Raw genomic sequence first — 24,528 nt, 5'->3', positions numbered from 1 at the left:
AAACAAGATATCTTTTGTTAGTCTTAAGTCTATTGCAAATATTTATAAATAAATACACGTGTATATATAAGGCAGTATATAGTATACATTGATACACTATATATATGTGTGTGTGTATACACACACACATGCACACACACTGTGTGTGGGTATATACACACCTAACACAACTACATAAATATTACATACATGTGTATATATTTAAGATTTTGTGTATTTATGTACATATGTATATGTATGCTTCTATATACATATATATGTATCCATATATATGTATAGAGAGAGAGAGAGAGGGAGAGACTTATCTTCAGAGAAGTCAGTTGCAATGTCAACTGTATCTATGTGTCTATCTATCTATCTATCTATCTACCTGCCTACCTACCTGTTTATCTATCCACACACCCAAATATGCAAGTGACTTCTCTAAAGACAGAAGCCCCCACAAAGAGCATCAACAGCCAACTGCAGATCCTGAGTGTGCTTTTGCGAGCCTCTGCACCGAGCCCCATGTGTCACCAGCTCACACAACCACCTTAGAGGTTTTGGAGGTGGCCTGGCTGTTACTGACTAAGGCCTCATAACGAGAAAATTCAAGAGGCAGGGTTCCAGTCCATGTCGTCCACAAAGCTTGGCCTTCTAACCCCAAGCCTTAGAGCCAAAACTTCCCTCTTTGTTTGAAACCACAGTTTGCTCCTGAAAGTGGGTAGTTCTGGCCATAGGCTTCCCATGAAACATAATGAACCTGGACATGGGCCAGAGAAGAGCAATTAAACACTCGAGGGGAGGGAGAGGCTTCTGTTTAAGGACAGACTTTAAAAAATAAACCCAAGAGTCAAGTCTGGAAAGAGGAAGGGTGAGCAGAGAGATGTGGTGGAAGTCTATGGGATGGCGGAGGGACGGAAAGGGAAGGGCCAGGTGTGCCTGCCTGCCAAGGGCCACTCACCGAAACTTAGAGGCAGCAGCATGAGGACAACGACAAGAAAGTTCTATTTAACACGTTCCATAAGTTTGCCGCCCGCTGGGTGATCCCAGTAGGTGGCAAAGACTGAAAATATAAATAGATTCCCGGCCTATGGATGGTTTGCCGCGAGCTCCCTACAGAATACCTGGTTGCTCATTGTCTCGCTCAACCTATCTCAGTTTCTAACGTTCAAGACCAGGAGTTGGCAAACTCTGTAAAAAAGCAGGCAACAAATATTTTTTGGTTTTGCGGGCAACTCTGTTGCAGTCACTCAACTTTGCCATTGTCGTTCGAAAGTAGTCATGGATTAAACATACAAATGGGCATGGTTGTGTTCTAATAAAACTTTATTTGCAAAGACAGGCAGGAAGCTGAATTTGACCAGGAAAACTGTAGTTTGCCAACCCCTGGTCTAGATCAATTCATAGTCGAGTTGAATTGCACAATTTATTATTTTTTTTAATTTTTTTAGTGTTTTTTTTTTTTTAATTTATTTTTGAGACAGGGAGAGACAGAGCATGAACAGGGGAGGGTCAGAGAGAGGGAGACACAGAATCCGAAACAGGCTCCAGGCTCTGAGCTGTCGGCACAGAGCTCGACGCGGGGCTTGAACTCACGGACGGAGAGATCATGACCTGAGCCGAAGTCGGACGCTTAACCGATTGAGCCACCCAGGCGCCCCTGAATTGCACAATTTAAAACTGGGAGGTATCTTGGTGAGACCTCCAGAGGTGTCAGGTGAACTGCCCAAGGCCATCCAGTTGGAGCCCCAAAGTGGGCTGTGTGGCTGTTCTAGGGGGAATGTTTCCATCTTCTGGAGATGATGTGCTGGAGGTTGGTAATAACGTATTCTCCTGCCAGAGGAAATGGTCCAACTTAGCATTTCTGACTCTCCTTAATATGTATTGATGGTCAAAGACTGCCTTTTCTTAGAAAATGTTTCAGCAGTAGGAGGATTTGGAAACACAATTTACTTTGAGAAAACTACGGGGCACCTGGGTGGCTCCGTCGGTTAAGCGTCTGACTCGGTTTCGGCTCAGGACATGATCTCATGGTTTCGTGGGTCTGATTGTCGCATCGGGCTCTGTGCTGACAGTGAGGAGCCTCCTTGGGTTTCATTCTCTCTCCTCCTCTCTCTCTGCCCCTCCCCCACTCATGCTGTCTCTGTCTCTCTCAAAATAAATAAATAAACTTTTAAAAATTAAAAAAGAAACAAAGAAAACTAAAGACTACTTTTAAATTCCCAGAAATCAGAAAAACAAGAAATGTGCTGTTCTTTTTTTTTTTTTTAATTTTTTTTTTCAACGTTTATTTATTTTTGGGACAGAGAGAGACAGAGCATGAACGGAGGAGGGGCAGAGAGAGAGGGAGACACAGAATCGGAAACAGGCTCCAGGCTCTGAGCCATCAGCCCAGAGCCTGACGCGGGGCTCGAACTCACGGACCGCGAGATCGTGACCTGGCTGAAGTCGGACGCTTAACCGACTGCGCCACCCAGGCGCCCCAGAAATGTGCTGTTCTGTCCACCTTCCCTGCCCAACTCCCACCCCCAGTTCTGAGATAGAAAAACTATCTTATTTCTTGTTAGTCTATGCAATGACATTGACCCTCAGAGCTGAATCTCTTGGTGGACAGTGTCTGCAAAGGGAGATTGTACTTCTACCTCTCTTAGGGGTGCTCCCAGTGGGGCCTGGGCCCTGAGAGCATTCATCTATCACATTCGGGCAAGACTTTCCTGAAAAGAACCCCTGTTTTCCATGCGCTGTTGGCTAGAGCCAGGAACTGCTTAAATTAGTTGACATGCAGAGCCCTTATGGGGAAGATGTGTGTGTATGTGTGTGTGTGTGTGTGTGTGTGTGTGTGCATGTGTGTAGCCAGTGCAGGGAAGGTAATGCCTGATAAATCAGGAATGCATCAGTGCTCAGAAAGTTCTAAAGAACGATTACATTTGTGGCTTTTTTTTTTCTGGGACCCACTGAAGACCCTTCTGGAAAATAACAACTCATTCACTTAAATAACTTTCTCTAAGTCCAGAGTCTTATTGGTGGGAGGCGGGCATATGACCGTTCTGGGTTTGGTGTCTGGACCTCTTGGGCACCTGTCCTGCAGTTCGCTGCGGGCCTGTCAGCCTCCTGGCAGACTCAGAATTGCCCTCTGTGAAAGAGAGCTGGGTTAGACATTCTTTGACACCCTAGCAGATGAGCAAGGCAGCAGAGGTGAGGGGAGAACATAGGATATTTTATACTTAGATGGCTGATTCGCCCCTGAGGGTAACATCATGCTCCCGAGAGAGAAAGGGACTCTGTTCCACAGACTTAGAAAAGGAGTCTATCAGTAGGATTTTCGATCCATGTGATAAGTGGCCCCCCGAGATGTTTGGTGATGAGGGGAACACTGGAATCTGAGAAACACAGCTGTGTTCTCGCCATTCCCTGAGCACTTCCCATCCTGGAGAGGTCTCCACCCTAAGTCTTCAGAAATCTGTCAGGAGTCAAGTCTCCATAACAGATTGCGAGGTTTCCTACTTGTTTTTCGATCCCAAGAAGTGACGCAGGCAGGACAGTTGAACAGGTGCCCAAATCGGACCTGACTCCTGCAGAGGGAGAAGGCTCTTTCAAACATGGGGTGAAGGGGCAGAGAATCCTGGAGTCAGATCCCGGCTCCAACTCTTACCAATCTTCAGTCATTACAGGAGTTATCTCAACTCCAAGTCTCAGATTTGGAGCACACGGACTGACCTAGGCCAGGTCTTCGGGAAATGTTACTTCCCCTTCGCGCTATCGACTCTTGCATGGAGCCGCCCGCTTGTTCAACCTCCCACCCGAGGCAAGCCAGACACTCAGCGGCCAAGGACCCCCGCGTCACTGGGAAGCTGTCACCTAGCAGGTTCGTCCCGGAGCCTGTCCCCTATTCCGCATACGACTGCTCTTCGAATATTTTTAGTATCTGTTTTCTGATCATAAAGATGATGCTTAGGCTTTGCGGAGCCTGTCCCCTATTCCGCATACGACTGCTCTTCGAATATTTTTAGTATTTGTTTTCTGATCATAAAGATGATGCTTAGGCATTGCAGAAAATCTGAAAAACATGCAAAAGTGAACACAAAATGAATCACTGATAAATATAACATGCAGTGGCAAACACTCAGCATTTTGGCTGCATTTCTTCCTATTTGTGCACGTGGGGGCATGCATTTATTTTACAAAGTTACAATCCTGTTGACTATAGGTATCGCCCCCGGATGCATCCTTTCACTGACATTGTGAACATTTCTCAGATCACTAAATAGTCTTCGAAGACATATTTTTCATGGTTGCCAGATTTTCTGTAGCATGGAGGTACCACAACGTGTGTACCCATGTCCTTCCTATTGAACGCTTAGGTTGTCTCTAACTTTTCGATATTGTAAATAACACAGCAGTAAAAATCACTGGAGGAAAATCCTTGCCGCCTTCCGACGCCTTCTTTGGGATAAATTCCCAACCATAGAAGTCTTGGACCAAGTCCACAGAGTGAGGATTTTTAAAGGCCTTGATGTGGAGGAACACGCAGTTTCGCAGACAGGTTCAGTCCATCTCTACAGGTATGGAGCGTTTCTCAGCACGCCCGTGGACTCCCGGGTTGGACTGAGAATTCTCACATACGACCCCTCAAGTATTGGAAGGTAGCTCTTACATCTGGATTCCTGCCTCCTTCTGGCCAAACAGGCATTTCCTTAAAACTTCTTCCAAGGCTACTTTCCAAGTTCCTTTGCCTTACCATTGTACCGATTCGAGAATATTATGATTTGTAATTATGGTCTTAAAAATGTGCTACCTGGGGCGCCTGGGTGGCGCAGTCGGTTAGGCGACCGACTTCAGCCAGGTCACGATCTCGCGGTCCGTGAGTTCGAGCCCCGCGTCGGGCTCTGGGCTGATGGCTCAGAGCCTGGAGCCTGTTTCCGATTCTGTGTCTCCCTCTCTCTCTGCCCCTCCCCCGTTCATGCTCTGTCTCTCTCTGTCCCAAAAATAAATAAATGTTGGAAAAAAAAAAATTAAAAAAAAATGTGCTACCTAAAACAGAACACAATACACCAAATATGGCCTGACCCATTCCTGCTTCTTTTATTTTGGATACTATGCTTCTGTTAATGCAATCTAAGATTGCAGTAGTTTTCTGTTTTTGTTTGTGTTTTAGCCATCGGCTCACGTAAGTTTATGGCAGGCTGCCACTATGAGGTCTCAATGATTTGGTTAGTTGGGATCTCTCCCAATTGACACTTGTTTGGCTGATTTAAAAAAAAAATTTTTTTTTTAATGTTCATTCAGTTTTGAGAGACAGACACAGAGCACGAGTGGGGGAGGAGCAGAGAGAAAGAGACACAGAATCCAAAGCGGGCTCCAGGCTCCGAGCTGTCAGCACAGAGCCTGACGCGTGGCTCGAACTCATGAACTGTGAGATCATGACCCTGGGCTGAAGTCAGATGCTCGACCAGCTGAGCCACCCAGACTCCCCTTGGCTGATTTTTTTTTTTTAGCTCAAATCTAATACTTATATCTGATCAATAGTAGTTCAGTGCCCCGGCTTCTTTAAGTTCTAGCGGCGCCCACAGAAAATAGGTCCTTGGTGCGTCGGGTGTGTTTTCACACCGCACTGCCCAGTGGGCTCAACCTGGGGCTTCAGTCTGACTTGTCCTCATGCAGAGGTCAGGAGAAGGTCGTGGGGCTGCTGAGGCCTGGGCTGCCTGGCGCCTTCCTGGCCAGCAGTCCACTTAAGAGTGTTCTCAGGAGTACCTGGGATCTTGGCTTGAAACAACTGTGGCGGAGAGCGCGGCTGGCCCCTCTGAGAAGGGCTCTTGAGTGCTGCTGGACAATTCCACCAGCCGAGCAGGGGCCTCCTCAGCGGCCACGGGGCTCTGCAGGCCATGGACCCGCCTGGCTGGGCGCCTCTGGCCGGAGGTTGGCCCTGAGACTTTGCCAGGACTCTGGGTTGCTTTGCTCTTTTCAGGCTCTTTCCCAACACACATAGGTTATAATTTCTTTGTGAAGCCGGCACTTGACACTGTCTTAGAGGCGAGTCCGAGGCCAGCCCCGCCTTCCAGCCCCATCTCTGACTGAACCCCGAGGGACTTGGCGCACAGGTGTGAGGGCCTCCTGGCTCCATTACTGTCCTCCCACAATAGGCACCCGGGCCACCCTGCAGGCTTGGGCGTGTGCATCGGAGCACGGTCAGCCTGCCAGCACGGCCCCTCGGACCCCTCCTCTCATGGGAAGAGGCATAGCTCAGGGGCCCAGAGCAAGGCCTTGGCCATCACAGGGCCTCGGGCAGGTTCCTTGGTTGTCCCGGGGTCCGAGACGGTATTGCTCACGGGCAAACCGTGTTCAGTCAGCCTTTCAGTCCCCGTGATCGCTATGCTTCTGTGCGTGGAGGGGCGCTGGGGTGGATGGCTGGAGGGAGCAGCCGAACCTGTAGAGACAGAAAACCGAAATGAAGACAGGTGGCGTCCACACCTAAGGTGCTCTGCTCTACTCTTAGGGAAGAAACCCCGAGAACATGGGGGCACGTAGAGATGATGGGGGAGACCTTGGCCTGGGGTCAGGGAACCTGGGCTCTCACTCTGAATGTTCTGGCCGCAGGCTCCATTTGGCCAGCTGGAGTTCAGCCCCCTCCCCCCACCCCAACCCCAGCGTGGAAGATCATGTGTCCGCGTGGCTCCAGGTCCCCTGAAGACAAATATTCTCTCTCCGCGGCCCTTGCACCTGCACTGTGCACTCCTGTCACCTGTCTACTTCGCCGTCCTCGGGGAGAGTGAATCTCTCATCTCTGGAGCCACCCCGGCTTCCCTCCGGCATTCACTCAGAGTTTGGTTACTACGAGGAGGGATAATGCAACTCTTATTTAATTCAGACCCGTTCAATTCCGCCCCATTCGACTCTCTCCCATCGACTATACTCTTTTATCGCAATCATCATGTGCTGTTTTGAAGGAGATAAAGCAGAAAATATGAACATACGTTAAAAATACCCCCACCCCCCGCCTTCCACTTCCTATTTTCAAAATGCTTTCACATAAAGTATTTCATTACCGACTCAAGCAGCTGGTGTCATGAAATACGGTGTCAGATGTAGAATCCAATGAAAACCAAATGAAAAGACACCCTGAGAGCAGACGGAAGGAGAGCGCAGCTCCCTTGGGCCACTGCCCCATCCCTGTGAGGCCCGGGCGAGAACGTGACACTGGCCCCTGGTCAAGGCTAAGCCGAGGGTTTGGCAACTTCTCCTCCTTCTTCTTCTGAGCGGCTCCATTATTTTTTAATCTTTTTTTTTTTTTCTTTACCATTTATGTCCTTCTTGGAAACCAAATCCTAAAATCTCAGAACTGGAAGAGCTAGTGGACGTGATGCACGCCAGTGGTTCCCAAAGGGTGGCCCCCAGCTCAGCAGCATCAGCCCCCCGGGGGCACCTGTTAGAAATGCAGACTCAGGCCCCAGTCTTGACCTGCTGAATCCCAGACTCCGTGTGTGTGCCTATGTGTATGTGTGTGTAGGGGTCACTCGCCGTCGCCGTTTTGACAAGCTCTCTAAGTGACACTTCCAAGTTGGAAGCCTGCTGATCCGGGCCAGCTTCTAAATTTCAAACTGAGGCCCTGTGGGCAGAAGGTCTTGTTTCCTCGTCTCAAAGGCAGTTGACTGGGGAGCCCCAACGAGAAGCCACTTCCCAGACAGGGTGCTCCACGCCTTCTCCTGGTCCCCACTCCCTCTGCTGACCTCCGGGTCACCCCCTCCATGAGCAGTTCCGCGAGCCTGCTTCTCACTCTACCTCAGAGTGCACAGAAGATGAGCCAGGCCAGTGGTCAGCAGCCCCCGGGGACAGCAGACATTCATGCTTCCGGCCAGGCTCTCGGCCCGCAACCCAACTGTCCTGGACAGCACGGGACTCTGGAGGTCCCAACCTCTGAGGATGCCTGATTTCTGACAGTCAGAATATGCCCTCTCACTCTCACCTGCCCTGTGCCTCCTTTGATCTCTCTCTTTTTTTTTTTTCAGGATCAATCTTTGCGACTGAACCGGACCAGAGTCCCCTGCACCCCTCCTCGCCTCACCCTCCCTTTTTCTTGTCCCCTCTTTCCATTGCCCTGAAGCTGTGCCGTGTGGCCCATGACGGCTCTCTGATGGCACATAGAGAGGCGCTCTTCCCAGGGCACCTGACTTGCCAGAACAAGAGAGGCAAAGTCACCTGCCGAAAAGGAAGGCCAGGGCACTCCAGAAGGTGGAAGAGTTTTTAGGTAGCTCGGGTGGGGAATGTGCTCAAAATGGCCATGAGATGGTTAAAACTTTGCCCAGCTGAGGAGAGACATAAAAGCCGTAATGCGGCCTTTGGCATGATCCAGAGTTTTGCCAGACAGACTTGGCATGTCTCTGCGAGGCAGAGGCTCGCACAGGTCAGTGAGGTCGGCGGTGGGCCCAGGCCGGACGCGACTCGAGGCCACAGGACTGGACGACGGGGGGCCCAGAGCAGCCAGGGGGCTGGTGGGGAAGCAGTGGGTGGTTGTCGGTGAGCAGGGGATGAGGACGCGTGGTGGCCAGAGAGGGAGAACCCCCGGGGTGAGGATGCTGGACAGATGTCATCCCCGGCACTAAAGCGGGTCAGGAGGAAGAAGCAAGTTTCGCTGAACCCAGGGCTGGTGATAAGGCCTTGGCGTGTGTTTTCTCATTTCTCCTTCACAACAATTTTTCCGCCACCTGTCATGGGCCAGGTACCCCCCTGCTCCGAGGACCTTTCACTTTCCCATTGGCTTTTTGCCCATCTCACCATACCCGAGGAGACAGACGTGGAGACCAAGGAACGGAAGTATCTCATGACGTTGCCGGGGACCCACAGCTGGCAGGGAACTGAGCTGTTCTTAGACTGTGGGTCTTCCCACTAAAAAGCCACAACTCTTTGACAGCGTCTCATCTGGTTCTTCCGCTCAGAGAAGCTAGTGAGAGCGACAGAGCAACCGAGGCTAGGATGCCACACGGGCCCAAACTTCTGGTTCCCCCGAAGCCGTCGCAGGGGGAGAAGGCAGTAGAGGGCTGGCGCTGGCCCCAGAACGCACCGGGCGGCTCTCCTCCCCATCCTCCCGCACCCCTTCACCCCCTGGCATCGTGGAAGGCTCCCGGGATTTGTGCTCAGAAGCCACTGTGCTGCTGCTTCTGAGCTAGATGTCCCCAGATGAGCCTTGTGTGTATCTGTAGGGAACGCCGTGTGCCGAGGGGAACTCTCGAGCTGCCACGGGGACCAAAGGAGACGGTGGCTGCCAGAGGGTGTGACCAAGCTCAATTCTAGTGATGGTGACCTCTATTTGTTCATTTGACAGGTATCTATCTATGAAGCACCTGGCATGCCATCATATAGGTGCTGGGGTCAGAGCAAAGACAAGTCAGAGGCAAGCTCCCAGTGACATTGCAATAACCAATAACTGTGGGGAGTGCCACAGTTCAGGGCTTAAGGGCATTTGTTACTTGAGGGGTCACCCCCTCCTCTTAGTCCTAACTCATAGCTGCAGTTTCTGACCTTCGGCCCTTGGGTAAGTGGGTCAATAAATACTGCCTTGATGAGCAGACTTCACTGGGGGTAGAACAAAGGCCTGTAGATGGAGGTCCCAGAGAGGTGGTCTTTTTCTGAAACTCAAGCCCTCCTGAAATAGTCCTGGGGGCAAGATTGGGGACTCCCTGCCTTTGCTGCTGAAGCCCACAGACTTTGGGCTCCTTCTAGAGGAAACCTCACATCTGCTCCCATGTAATAAGACTTCCCATCAATTAAATGACCCCAGGAGTACAAATCCAGCAGGGGAAAGTAGTTAAATCTTGCATAAGTTGGCACTTTCAGGCAAACAGAGGAGCGAGATCTTGGCAGACATGCCCCTACCTAGTTCTGCGTAATGGTTTGGAGCATTTTAATGTTTACCTAGCTGTTAGGCTCAGCCAGTTCTTGGTTTCCCAAGAAGAATGTCTGTTCTGGTCCCAGCTTCTCCTCCTCAGGACGTGTGGCTCACTCGCTGGGATCCTCGTCACAAAAGAAGTGAAACTTGAATCGAAGGATCTGCCCAGTACCGACCAGGTGACCTTGAGCAAGACACTTAACTTCTGGAGCCCGAGTTTATTCAACTGTGAAACGGGAATAAACCCATTCACGGAGTCCGTGTCGGGATCAAATTGCCATCCTCACCGACCCTCCCAACCAAGTGAGCCCCTGCCACGTGCGATGCAGCACGGGAAGCACTTTCTGAGCATCATCTCATTTAATCGTCGCCATGATTCTCACACAGGCGCTCGCTGGCATTACTTTTCACGTCACAAGTACATGGAAAGGAACCGCAGAAGGCTTAGATCGCGTTCCCAAAGCCATACAGCTGGAAGTGAGGGGGCGGCAAATCAAACATATGCCAGGCCAGCTTTCCACCCTGAACTCCTAAGTCTCTGCAGCTCTGCCTCGAAACAGGTCTCTGTGGACTCCCAGTTGCCCCAGAAGCTTCTCTTTTATTCTCGCTGTCTTCTGCCTTCTGTTTGGATGACTGCATTCACCTTCAGTTAATACTTTCATGGTTGCAGAGGAGTGGGGAGGCATCTCCTCCAGGCACTGACTCTAACGCTTTCTTAGCAAACTGTTCTTGTCTCCTGTCTCCTGTCTCTTGTCTCCTCCAGACGACCCTGGACCCACGTGCAACATGGCTGATACCTGATGTTTGGCGTATCAAATAGCTAGCGAGGGTCATGACTGGGCCTGAGAACAGGAGACGGTGGCTCATGGAAGGAACTCAACCTGTGCACTTTCCCAGGGCGTGGGGGAGGAAGTGACAGTGACCTGTTGCTTGGGACAAGTGCTGATGGGTGGCCTGGTATCTTGGGAATGTGCTCAGATGATCAGGGGATGTTTTTTCAGCCTCTCCCTCTCCTCCCCATTCCTGGGATGGTACTTTGGACTGCCCACTACTATTCCCAGGCACAAAAGAGAAATCCGAGTCTGTTGTTTTCCAATGCTCTTCGTCCAAATTTCCTAACAGCAAAGCTCTATCTATGTATCAGGATGTGCTCGATTCGACGAGAGATACTTGGTGCAAATTCATCCTCTGCAATTCCGTGAGGTTATTAAGCGAGGAAACCGATTCAGAGAGGTCAAGAACCTTCCCCAGGGTCGTACAGGTAGAAATCATGAAACCAGGACTCGGACACAGGGTCTGGGTTTCTTCATCACCGTGTAACGTTATTCTGAGTCAGAGTCACCGCAGGCATTTCCCCACCACAGAGTGGGCCACCCTAGATGGGCCCACCCTTGCTTCTTTTGTACTGAACTTGGCCTTCTGTGTGGATCTGCCACCTGGGGGTCTGGTGCAGGCTAAGGTGTTTGGCCTCCCTGTACCCATAGACGGTACCAAGGTCATCTTACTGATACGTTCATCTCACGGGGCAGAGGCGGGGACAAATCAGAGGGAAGTGATGAATACGCCTTCAATTCACTAGGCATTTATGCAACTCTGTTTCCTGGTGCTAAATATTCACGTGGGAAGGACTCAGGTACAGACCCTGATCTTCAAGGATTGTAGAGTTGAGGGAGCTAACAGTGTGAACTTAGTAGCTCAAACCCAAGGCAGGAGAACATGAATGCAAATGAAATACTTTGGAAAGAAGGAAGAACAAAGAGTTCCGACATTGGGGAATACTTGGAGGAGGGAGTTAGAGCCAGGGCCTTGCTGGCCTTTGAGTCAGATGGAAACATGGTAGGTAATTCCAGACAGGCTGAGAGACTAACCTGAGCGCAGACAGAAGCGGGGGCGCGACCTAGGGGCACGCGCGCAGCCGCAGTGAGTCTGCCTTTCTGTCTGTGGGCTGTGTAGGGTAAGGTGGTGGCCAATCTCTGGAGGTTTTCCAGTTGTGACGAAGATGTCCCCATAAACTCTCCATGCAGCGAGCAGCTCCTGCTGATTTTGAACAGGGGAGTGACCCGGTGGCCCTCTCTGGGAAGACCCTTTTGGGGTTGTTCTAGAAAGACTGGGTGATCCTGGGGTCTGGGAGGCAGGGGATGGGGGCCTGAGTGGAGGCAGTCATAGAGGAGATGGAGAGGAAATAAGGATGCACAAAGCTTGGGCAGGGAGGAGGAAGAAAGGAAGAGGAAGGAGGAGGAAGAAAGGGCTTTCTCTGACCATAGTATAATTACCCTCCCCCCTGCTGCTCACACCCCACTTCCCGGGGAGCCCGGAGGGAGCCTGGGAGGACAGCCTTTGCTGCTTCTCTATGTTTGTGGTCTTGTGACTGTACTCAGAGCCATAGGGTCCCCTCCTTCCTCTGCTGTACTGCATTTGGATGATTTTCTTTATAATGATTGTCATAGTCATAACTATAATAATTATAGAGGCAGTAATAAGATTCCGAATGGATGGAGAGCCTTTCTTCTGAGGATGCTAATATGTGTAAGGTGGGGGTGGAAGGGGTCCTGCCAGAAATATGATTAGATCCAATTTGGTAGACAACAACTCTCAGCAGTACGGAAAGCCCTAGCCACGAGGGAAGGGTTTCTGGCCTCTGTTCCCAAATAAGACCACATCACCCCTCATAGCAAGGGCGAAATATGCGCCTGCTGTCCGGTGGGCACCTCCTGGGTGCAGATTTGTTGGCAGTGACAAGAGAACTTCCATGCTTTGGAGCTCCGTCCCCCACCCCCCACCCCTGACAAGCCTTCCCCCGGACCCATGGTGTTCAGTGACCCTCCAACCCTGCCTTAGCCTCTCTTATTGTTTGGCCATACAATTGGCGCTTAATAATAATTCACAGTATATCATGGCATTTTATGAACTACAAAGCCTGTTTGAATGCATGATCTTGTTTAGTCCTTGCAGCCCCAGAGACTAACATTATTTTATCGCTCCCCCTTTACAAGTACCCTCATTGGTTCGACAAGCATGTATGGAGCACCAGTCCTGTGTGGGGCCCCGCGCCGGGCACTGAAATCAGATACTCTGAGATTAAGTGACTGGCACAGACCCAGGCAGGATTCAAACTCGGGTCATCTTTGTCCAAGCTATGTCTTCTTTTCTCCTTCCACGCTAATGTCTTCAGTTTTAATTGTGTGAATGACCAATTTACACTTTATCTCTTCATGTTTCACATATTCATTTTGTCTCTTCAAACACATGGGAACATTTTATTAAAAAATAAAGGAACTTGGGGCGCCTGGGTGGCACAGTCGGTTGAGCGTCCGACTTCAGCCAGGTCAAGATCTCGCGGTCCGTGAGTTCGAGCCCCGCGTCGGGGCTCTGGGCTGATGGCTCAGAGCCTGGAGCCTGTTTCCGATTCTGTGTCTCCCTCTCTCTCTGCCCCTCCCCCGTTCATGCTCTGTCTCTCTCTGTCCCAAAAATAAATAAAAAAAAAAAAAAACGTTGAAAAAAAAATTTTAAAAATAAATAAATAAAGGAACTTAAAATAGCGAATGATAATAATTATTTGTGGCAAGGAACCTATTTGTGGCAAGGGACGTGTAAGATTGTTTTATATCCTCCATTATGCTTAGCAACACAGGCATATAGGAGTTGCTCCGTAAATAGGGGTAAACTAGAAAGTCCTAAATCTCCAACCTTAGCTCCCTTCCTCCCCAAACACTGGTCTCTATCCTCACCTCTAAAAGTCTTCCCAGCACTTTGTTTGGGAAACATTTGGAATCCCTCCTTTTAAATTATTTCGCAGCCGGGTTTTAAATGATGTCACATATTTTGGAAGAATATTAATGTGTCCATTATACAGATAGAACAATGGAGGCTAAGTGAGGCCAGTTTAAAGTCCTAAACTCCTTTTCCAATGATTTGACAGCTGGTCTTCACTGCCTGTAGGCTCTTTAGACAGATATGGAAGGATGGAAAGCCAGAAGTGCCTGATGGCTGACAATTTCTCCAGACTGCAATGTCTCAGTGGGGGGGGGGGGGGGGGGGGGGGAGGAGATCCTTCTGGTGCCTGGGCGGGTGCTGCCACCGCGTGGTGGAAATTGATGGCTGCTGCTCTTCCTTCCTCTGGGCCTCCCGCTGGGGGACATGCTTCCTTCCACTGCGTTTGTATTCGTTGAGCTTGCCTTGTGCTCTCAGGCACTAACTGCTGGGGATAGCGAGGCAAAAGAAAAGAAACTATTGTCTTCTTGGGGCTTATATTCTGGGTTGTGTCTTGTGTCTAGGGGGGAGATGGGCAATAAATAAATACAGAGAAAAACAAATTAACTTTGATGCGCTAAGTGCCATGCGATGAAACAAGACAATGCAATGGAGTGACGGGAGAGGGGACCTACTTCAGCTGGGGAGGCCAGGGACGGACCCTCTGAAGAAGGGACGTTTTTTCCAAGAACTGAATGATGAGTCTGAGTCAGACATGTGAAGGGAGGTTCCCAGACAGAGCAGGATGAAGCCACTGGGGCCGGCTGGCAAGTGTGTGAGAGAGTAGTGTTCTCAAATGATGGTTGAGAGGCAGGCAGGGGTCAAATGTCACAAAGCCTTCTAGACTATTCCATGTGCTCTGGGACCACTAGAAGGTTTTTAGAAAAAGGGTGACATAATCCACAATGCCTTTGAGATTCTTTGTGTTTGTGTCTGATCTTGCCATTAAATTGAACAAACAGGTACAAAAAGGGCCACGCTCAGAGCCTCCCCATGGAAACAGACCCACGTTGTATAGCTGCACCTTTGAGCCGTCTGGGGATTTTTACAAGCCGCTGATGCCTGGGTACAGCCCAGGAGCAATTCAATTGGAGGAGCTGTGGATGGGTCCAGGATGGTTTTTCATCCAATCCTTTTTAGTGATTTTATGCATCACTGGAGTTGAAAACTGGGATATGTTGAGGAACCTGGGCCCTCAGTGTTAAGGTAAGGGCTTAAGGGAGGTCTATGGGGTCCTAGGACCTTTGACTTGGCCATTGGCTGACCGTCACTCTCATGGGCTATGAAAAGAGAAAGAAAGGGGGGAAGACAACAGATGGCAGAGCCTTGGGGATTGATGAGAACAAGCTCGGGTGAGTCCGGACTAGACTTGGAACATGGCACACGGGGCTTCATGACTGAATTTGTTACAAGGGAGGAAGAAGAAACACAAGCAGGGCCGGATTGGAAGGCAGTCAGAGCAGAAGCCTGGGGACTGGGGGCCCTTGGTGGGTTTGGAGGCACGCTCTGGTGGCCACTTGTAGACCCAACTTGCCTTCACACATCCCACCCCACCCAGTCTCCTGGATCCCTCTTCCCTCCCTGGAGGCTTCCAGTCAGAGCAGCTGCTCCCAGAGCTGAGGCCGGCACTCCTGGCAGCTGGCCTCGTAGGACACGTTCTCTCAGGCACCAGGTTCTGATGAATCGTCAGTGCTCCTTCAGTGGCAAGTGACAGCAAACCCACCCAGAGCTGCTAAAGCAAAGAGGGAATCTATAGGTTCGGGTGGCAGAGAGTTCAAGGGTATGACTTCAAATGCGGCTGGATGCCAGAACCAATCAAAGGCCAGGGGAGTGAAAGGCTCTCCTGGATCCGGTGTGGGTCACAGTCCCATCCTGGGAGCAGAGGACGAACTCAGTACCATCATGCGAAGAAAAGGGCCGGGAGTCAGGAGAGAACAGTTGACTAGAAGAAAACCATCAGGTGCTGCTATGGCAAAAGTGGGGGCAAAAGGTGCTTGTGTGACCCAAACCAGCTCATGTTCCCTACAGTGGTCCCATACAATGGCGGGAAGATGTGGAGTTTAGAATCTGCCTTGTCCTGTTGGTAGGTTTGCGTAACTTTGGACCGAGCTTGAAGATTTTGAGAAGACCCGAGGATATAACCTCATGTGGTTGAGGGATGGTAAATGATACTTGTTATTGAACATAATAGATGATTTGATTACTCTCCGGTAACGGACCGGATGTATACTGGAGGAGAGTGACTGGCTGTCTTTTTTGTTTTTCCCCATCTGAACCCCACGCCCAAATACAGTAACTCCTTGCGGAAAGATACACCCATCCACAGTGACAAGGAGAAGAGGAAGGACTGCCCTCCCCCAATGTGATCAGGTCATTTATAGGCACTTGTTATGTAAGTAGAATTAATGTCTCATTGTAAGTAGTAATTGGGATATGCTGCCAATGTGGATGCTAAAACCGGACTGAGAGCCCAGGGGTTGGACTGGGTAATACTGGCATATTATACAGAGTTTGTGAGAAGAGGAAGCAAGGTCCATTCAATTGCAGCAACTAGAATCATCAGATTGATGGAGGTGGGAGCACTGGGGCCTGGCTGGGCAGGGTCTGAGATAAGGCAAGAACATCAACGTAGGGGCAATCACGCAGTAAGTGCTCAAGCCTTCGTTCCTGATAAATTCCTTATTCCTGGAAATCCCTCTGAAATGCTCTCGGACTGGCCAAATTGGGAAGCAAATGCCTAAATTTCTCCTGCTGTTATGTGTGAATCCAGAACCGTGATCAGAGATAAAGAAAGAAAGAAAGAAAGAAAGAAAGAAAGAAAGAAAGAAGAAAAGAAAAGAAAGAAATATTAACCTGAGAGATTTCAACTTGGTCCAAACCAGCAGCTGGATTGCATAGCTTGGGTTTTCCAGCTAAGTAGAATAGAGCAAGAAAAAAACAAACAAACAACAACAACAACAACAACAACAAAAAACCAGGGAGGGAGGAAAAGAAAGGATGAAAGGTTGGTGGGGGAAATCAAGCAAGCAAGAAAGGAAGAGACGTGTCACAACAGCTCTTCAGATGCAGAAGTAGTGTGATTTATAGGGGGAAAAGGTGGGGGCACACAACCGGAGGCTTACAGGACCCTCCTTCCTATATCTTCACTGCCTGCCTCAGTCGGCTCCCACCTACCCACTTGCCTGGGGAAGGAAGAGATCACAGGGAGAGGGGCATTTTGTCCCCTGAACTAGAACTAGCTAGGGGCATTTACACTCTCACCTCTCCTACCTAAAAGCTCTAAAGAATAGTTTCTCAGTACTCGAATACGTGATCCAATTAGAACCTCAGACACAAACTGGAAGTCATTAACAGCTGAATAAAGGGAACAGGGAACAGACTTACAGAATTAGGGAAAGACACCAAGCAGAAAGCAGATAACTTCATTTCCATAATTCAGACGGCAGTGCAATTTAACAACCATATTGACAGCCTCCAAAGTTTGTCAAGGAGAAATAACCCTCAGGTTGTGAGAACTCCTGGAGAAAAGAAACAGGAAAAGGACAACAAAATTATTTTGTCTTTGGCGGAAAAACTTTTTCAAAAGAATCAGATGTGTAAAACCATTTGTCCTGGTCAATTTGTCACATGTAGCATGTAGTCCGATAAAGCAGAGACCCAGCAGCAGGACGGATGGATGCTGACGCTTGGCTAAAATCCTCCTTGCACCGCTCTTCCTCATCATCCAGTGGGTCCCCTGGGGTTGTCTTTTCCCAGTCTAATCTGCCACTGGTGCCAGCTCCGCCTGCCCCCTCAGTTCCAGGTGTGGGGGTGGGGGTTGGTGGGGGGGGGCGGTTCTCCAGCAGTTAGAGCTCCTGAGCTAACTTCGGATAGCCTGGCTCAGTGGCTCCCAAGCCACGTTGGTTGCAAGTGACAGCAAACCTGAGAGTGGGGGGGGGGGGGCCTCCAGAGATCTGATTCTTGGGGTCTCTGGTGGGATCAAGGCACTGATCTTTTTGAAGAAGGCTGCAACGTGATTCTAATATGTATTGAGGGCTGAGTGCTTTACAGGCCCCCGGAGGAGATCTAGTCTTTTTAATTCACAACTGCAGACAATTCAGGAACTTTGATGGAGTTTTCTGAGGGCTTTGTCTGCAGAAGATGGATAAAAAAGCACTTTCTTGTGTTATAGTTCAAAGATCTCATCCTGGTGGGCCAAGGAACAGTCCCTTGCCTCCTGCTGAGAGTCCCCGCTGAAATTTCCCTAAGGTGGGGGGGGGAGGGGGGGGGTGCGGGGCGGGGACAGCTTGTTATGCTGGTTTGCTTGTTTGGGATGTGAATATAGTGCAACATCAAGTTCCAGGACAAGAAACTTGCAGACAAACAAGGAAAAGGCGTACTCAATAACTCCATAGTCACAAATAAAAAGAATGGGACATTAAATAACCATCTGGAGATGATGAATAGACCAGAGATAAAACCAGTGACCATACAGGATGAAGGGGAGCAATGATGAGTGAAAAATATGTAGCATTAATCCAGATCTTTAAAAAAAAGTCCTCCTTGGAACACCTAACCAAGTAATTAAAAGAGTTAGGAAATCAACAAATCAGTCAGCCCTTGCAAAAAAAAATCTAATTGTAACAGTGAAAATAGAATCGGAAAAAAAGAAATTGAAGCCGGAAGTACTATTAACCCAAGAATGGAACCCAAGATTTGATTCTTTATTTAAAAGTATGACTAGAATAGTCTGGCTTGACCAACCAACAGGAAAGAGAAGGGATATTATGCGAATATTAACTTGTTTTAAAAAGGCAATTATCATCATTTAAAAAGGCAATTATCATCCTAGAAAAATCGTGTTTTTCTCTACTGTTATATATCAGTTCACATAACTGTTAACTGCTGGGAACTACTATGCAAATGGAATTACTCTGCCTGATAATTTAAACTGTCAGCAAGTCCAGCCGTCGGGTCATACGAGGTCCCAACTCAGATGCCCCAAGAGCAGGTGTGACCGGGGCCAGTGGGGAGGGGGGGGGGGGGTGTGACGGGGCGGGGAATCACCATCAACATCGCTGCCATCCCCTCGCCCGCCGCAGAGGGCGCTGTGGATCACGATTCCTCATGTCCGAGGGCTGCTGGGCTATGTCTTCTTATATCCTAGTAGTAGTGGCCAGGGGACATCCCTGAAGGAGGGTAGGTCAGAGGTGACTTCATATCCCACATTGCTATTTTCCATCTGTGCTCCTCTCTGGGTTCCTGAGGCCTCAGCTCCTCATGCACAGTCCTCCCCGACGTCCACCCTCAGTGCTTCCATCTGCCCAAATGCTGTGAGGAAACTGTCTTCTTATTCTAACCGTTCCGGAACCTCCGGCCATTTTCTTGTTCCTATTCATCTCACGTATGCCACTCCCAACCACAGCCCTGAAGTTTCCATGCTGTCCCCAAAGGGTGGCTCCTTAGTCTTGAAGGGGGGCTCACCCATCGGCCCCTTGATTCCACTGACCCTTCCATGCAAAGTTTATCGCCTCAGAGTTTGAAGACACCAGTGATTTGTTCACTGACCCTTTGTTTATGGATCCTTTCATGGATAGTGATTCATTTCTCCCAGGGGGGGTGGGATGACTCCATTTTCTTCTTTGATCAGATATAAGAACTGCAGTAAAAACCGAAGTCCCTGTGCACAGTGGGGACTGTAGCTGTGGAATCTCTGATCCCTGCTTTCTAGAAGTTCACAGTGCTGAAGAGAAGGTAAAACATGTATGCAAACAACAACTGTGCAAATATGGCTCAAAGGCAGTAGTCAGACCACAGTTCCTTGGGACCTCGGAGGAAGACATGACCAGAGGAATCAAAGGAGGACAAATGAAGGAGGTAGCAATTGAGCTGGGTCTTAGACGGTTTTTAGGATATCATTAAAAATTTGTAGAATTTAAGAGAAAATATAAACAATTGGGATTTCAGACAGATGCACAGTCAGGAGACTGTTGTGATGCCAATTGGCACAGTAACTCTCCATGATATATTTCTAAAAGTGCCATTTTCTCAAAATCTTTAAGAGGTAACATGCTGATACGAGGATTTTTAATACGGTAATAAAGTCGTTAGAAGAGGCAGTATAAAATCAATTTTGTTTCGGGGTGCCTGGGTGGCTCAGTCGGTGAAGTGTCCGACCTCAGCTCGGGTCACGATCTCACGGTTCGTGAGTTTGAGCCCCTCATGGGGCTCTGCGCTGATAGCGTTGAGCCTGCTTGGGATTCTCTATCTTTACCCCCCTCTCGGCCCCTCCCCCCCTCGTTCTCTAAACAAACAGACAAACTTTTAAAACTAATATGGTTTGACCTGTAGAGAATTCAGTGCAAGGACAGCACATATCTGGGCTCTCATTCTATTATCCAGGGGTTGCACATGAAGTGGAAACTGAAAAAACATGGTGTGTTTCCAAGGAAGAGTGAGTTGCGTAGACCACTTTCTCTCTTTTTTTTAATTGAAGTGTAATTGACGTACAATATTTTACTAGTTTCCACTGTACAACATTGTGTATCCTCTACCAGTTTTCCCCATCCATGTGCCAAGGTCTCCAGTTTTCCCAGCGGGGCTCTGACCATGACGTGACAGCCTTGTCTCAGCTGAGCATTCGATCTTTTTCAGGTTTTTAAGTTCTCAGTTTGGTCTTCAGCCTTTTCTGCTTTCCCACAAGGGGAAAAAAGGCCCGCTGCTCCACTGCTAAGGATGTCCTCTGGCCTTCACACCTGCTTTTTCAACTGTTTAACTGTCCTCAGGCCCTGTTGGGGCCAATGCCACCAAACAGCCAGATGCTGGAGTCACTGCCCTCGAGTGCCTTACTCTTCCTTCCCAGGTCCCTGAACTATTGCATCCACAAGCGTATTTCCTCCACATTTACATTCTGTCAAGTGACCTTCAGCAATTTTGGCAATTGAGATTCCAGGGCCATGGGTGGGGATCCTGATCCTTCTGGGTACTGAGTGATCCTGTCCCCAAACCCTATCTTTACTGCCTGCCTTCTCAGATCCTTCCTGGTGTCAACCATATCCATTTGGATCCCCTAGGAGACAGGTGGTAGGATGGAGTTGAGAGTGTAAGAGGTTCATTAGAAGGTAATACCTGTAAAAGATACAGGAGGAGGAAGCAGAGGTAGATAGGAGAACCCCAGTGACTTCTTATGAGAATGTTAAGAGAATGTCTTATTTGACAGTCTCAGTCAGCCCACTTATGACATTCGACAGGAATGTCACACAGGAAGACTCACAAAATGCATCTCCATGACTGCCGTGGAAACTTCTGGAAGCCGGGTCAGAGACAGTAGCCTTCTCATTCCAGGGGTTGCAGTCTGCAGAATTTGGAAGAAGCTGGGTCAGAGACAGAAGCCTTCTCATTCCAGGGGTCGCAGTGTGCAGAGTTTGGGGGCTTTTAGCTGGTTCTGTTACCCGAACTAGAGAGGCACAGGAGGTTTTTGGGTCCAAGCCACCAGTTTTATTTTGAAAATTTTTTCTTGACAGGGGTCAATGTAGACATACATCAGGGAAAGAAGGTATTTGGGGAGTGGAAGCAAGAAAGGGGTCATGGAAAAGGGAAGATTTCAAAAACTTTCTCTTGTAAGTCCTCTTAGCCCCTAGGGAGCACAGGAATCATATCCAAGGATCAACAATGACTTTCTCTTCCTCTCTGCCTGCTCGGCATCTTGAAGCTATCAGAGGGGGGTGATAGTGTTTAAAATCATTATCTCCTCAGGAGATTCCTAACAAACCATTAAGTGTTTATTTAAAAAGAACATTTTTTTCTTCTCTAGTATAAACCCATCCAGTCCTGTAAGAATGAGAAGACTTCTGAGTCTTTTCCCACTGGAAAGGTACAATTTATTACATTTTTCACCAAGCCCCTTGGCCCGGGTGACACCCATAAGATGGGATGTGTCCTCTGTTCAGAAGGTGGATGCCCAGAGCTACACCCTTCGTTGCTTTGCGTGTTCCCCAAAGTGCACCCTCTGCTACTCAAGCCCTTAGCCGGGCTTGGTCACAGCCCGTGGGCGGGGTCCATGTCGGGCAGGTGCAGCCCAGGTTGTGGACACAAGGCCCTGGCCCTCTGGTCCCGTGATCTGGCCCAAGCTGAGAAAGGGAACGGGGTGGGGGGGTGCGTGTGAAGGTGCACACATTCTACGGGACGGAGATTGAGCTCACTGCTCAGTGAGTGAGGCCCTCCCAGCCCCCTTTGATCACGAGCATGACTTTGCTGGGAAGACCATGAAGTGGGACATCATCAATACCAGGATACATTTGTGTATTGCGTCCATCCCGTATTCTAGTGGTGACACTGCGGGCAACTTCCCTCTTCGTGTCTCCACGAAAAAGAGGGGCTCTGTCATCTGCCTGGAAGCAGGAAGATTCCAAAGACCCGCCACATGTTTTGTCCACCTTGATCACAACCGTACCCCACCGCACATCTTGGTGTGGTGGCCGCGGGACAGGCTCCGTGATCGACAATGATCAGCTGTTGTCCTGATGATAGTGCTGGTTATTACGGTTGAAAACGACACTGTTCGTAGGGAAAACATTAGCTAAATACGGCTATATAGACTTAAATTGGAATTAGTTAAAATTAAAACCCAATTACTGGTACAAGGTGCGTTTCAAGTGCTCAGTAGCCACATGTGGCCAATGGCTACCCTACTGGACAGCACAAAGACACAGTTTCACCATCACAGAGAGTGCTATTGGTCAGTCATGGTCTAAATAAGATGACATGTGGTCTCTCATGGTGTTACAGCTAGAGCGCAAGCCTCACCAGCTGTTGGTCCAGATGTTCCCTCGCTGGTGCACGTCTTGTGGTTCTCAGAGCTGCTCAGGCAGGGTATCTGATGGGAGGAACAAGGTTGGGGTGACAGATCCAGACCAGGAGCCCTCTGCATCCCCCCCCTTGCCATTATGGCTGCAGGGTCCCCCTTCGCCCACCTCTCTTTTCCAAAACTATGTCTTTCTTTTTTGTTTAATTTTTTAAATCTTTATTTTTGAGAGAGAGACAGCGTGTGAGCAGGGGAGGAGCAGAGAGAGAGGGAGACACAGAATCGGGAGCAGGCTCCAGGCTCCGAGCTGTCAGCACAGAGCCTGACGTGGGGCTCGAACTCACGAACTGTGAGATCATGACCTGAGCCGAAGTCGGACGCTCAACCGACTGGGTCACCCAGGCGGCCCTCCAAAACCACATCTTTGGCATCTTGTACGGATCACAGAACCCAGCCCTTAACTGTCTTATAACCAATATCTTTTCTCAACTCCTGGTTACCTGTTAGCTGGTGACCTGGTTACTGGGTACCTGGTTTATTGAGAGAAGAGGAATCATTTTGTGCCCCCTACAGACTCAGGCCTAGTGATGGATGTCCTAATGTGAGCTTCGCGAAAAGTCTCACAGTCCAGATTCGCTGGGACTCAACCTCCGAACTCCTGTAAGTTGCTGTACCACAAAATCGCCAGAAGGTGGCAGACAAGCCCCACAGTAAACCAGAGAGCGCACCCGGATCTTAAAAATACTGGGACAGTGATAAGGTGATAGTGGCCCATTATCAACAGGGAAGCACCTAGGGCTTGAACGGATTCTCTGGGTATGACAGGGAACACCCGGAAAGAGACACCTGTGTGCTGACTTGTGGGGAAATTCCCACTCAGTGTTCTGCTGGGTCACGGGAAGCCGGGTCCCGCCCATCTCCTGTGGACTGAATCGTGAGCCCCCCAAATTTATATGTTGAAGCGTTAGCTCCCAGTGTGGCTGTTTTCAGAGATAAGGCCTATAATTAAGGTTAAATGAGGTCATACGGTGGGTCCCTGTGCTGATGGGATCAGTGTCCTTATAAGAAGAGATACTGTAGAGTTGACTTTCCTCCCACATGCAAGCTCCAAGGCAGGCCATGTGAGACCATTGAGAAGGTGGCATTTTGATAACCAGGGAGAGGGCCGTCACCAGAAAGTGAATCTTACTGGATCTTGATCTTGGGCTTTCTAACCTCTTGGATCCGGAGGAAATAAATTTCTGTTGTAGAAGCCTCCCAGCCTCTGGGATTTTAGCATGACGGCCTGAAGCGACTAATGTCCCCTTCTTACCCTGTCTGGGCTGGAGAGGCCTCAGGGGACACTTCAGGGACATGGGGAACTTCGCCCTTTTTCCTCCTGCTGTTCTGACTGGCGAGGAAGGAGGACTCAGGTTTCATCCTCAGTTGTTTGCATTAAAGCCAGACATTTCCCTGAAGAGGAAGCTGTTAGCCTGTTTTGTTTTCTGATCAGAAATATATCCAACTGAATGAGCTACCTGCTTGCTATTAGTGTTTGGCGATGTCCGTGTTGGCTTCCCCCTCGATGCCAGTGGGGATACTCTATCCTGTGTCCCAGGAGAGAGGGTCACCGTTCCCCGCAGGGCCAGCCAGTGGAGGAACACTGCCGTAGCCTGAAATCAGCAGAAACCAGGAAGGGCTCCGGGGCTCCTGCTCACTCACGCTGCCCCCTGGACGCGATGCCTGCCTGGTCAGGGGCAGCGGGTGTGGACAGAAGTCATTCTCGTCATCAATGACCGAGATGCTTGCCGGAACACAGGTCCTGTCCTCCTGTCGCCTCTTGGGGGCACAAACCTCACCCAGCTGTCACTCCTGCCCTGGGGCTGCTGAAGGTCTGGGACCTTGTCGATGACAGGGGTAGGGCCGACAGCTCTGACATGGCATCCCCCCTCCTCTTCCTGCCACTGGCTCCCAGGCTCCTCATCCGGGCACCTCCAGTGTCCACCTCTTGGTCACCGAGTGGAAGTGCAGGGTGTGTGTGCAGCTCCTGTTCTGGATTCACCCACCCCAGGTCCCCTTACTTCCCGCACAGGCCCTTCACGCCTACAGACGACAGCCTTGTTCCCTCACACATCCGGGCCCTTGTTAACCTGCG

General features: G+C 49.6%; 1 long non-coding RNA gene across 1 annotated transcript; it reads right to left on the bottom strand.

The window, feature by feature from the left end:
- Nucleotides 1-13,907: 13,907 nt before the first annotated feature.
- LOC123384530 lies at nt 13,908-24,528 on the bottom strand. The gene is made up of 4 exons (XR_006595731.1): nt 23,912-24,528; nt 22,397-22,466; nt 16,997-17,130; nt 13,908-14,132 (listed from the first exon to the last, which is right to left on the bottom strand). It is a non-coding gene; the product is annotated as an uncharacterized LOC123384530 (long non-coding RNA).

The sequence above is a fragment of the Felis catus genome, chromosome A3, assembly GCF_018350175.1.
Source record: "Felis catus isolate Fca126 chromosome A3, F.catus_Fca126_mat1.0, whole genome shotgun sequence".
Taxonomy (NCBI): Eukaryota; Metazoa; Chordata; class Mammalia; order Carnivora; family Felidae; genus Felis; species Felis catus.
The sequence above is the reverse complement of the archived record's forward strand: the minus strand, read 5'-3'. Positions and strand labels throughout refer to the sequence as shown.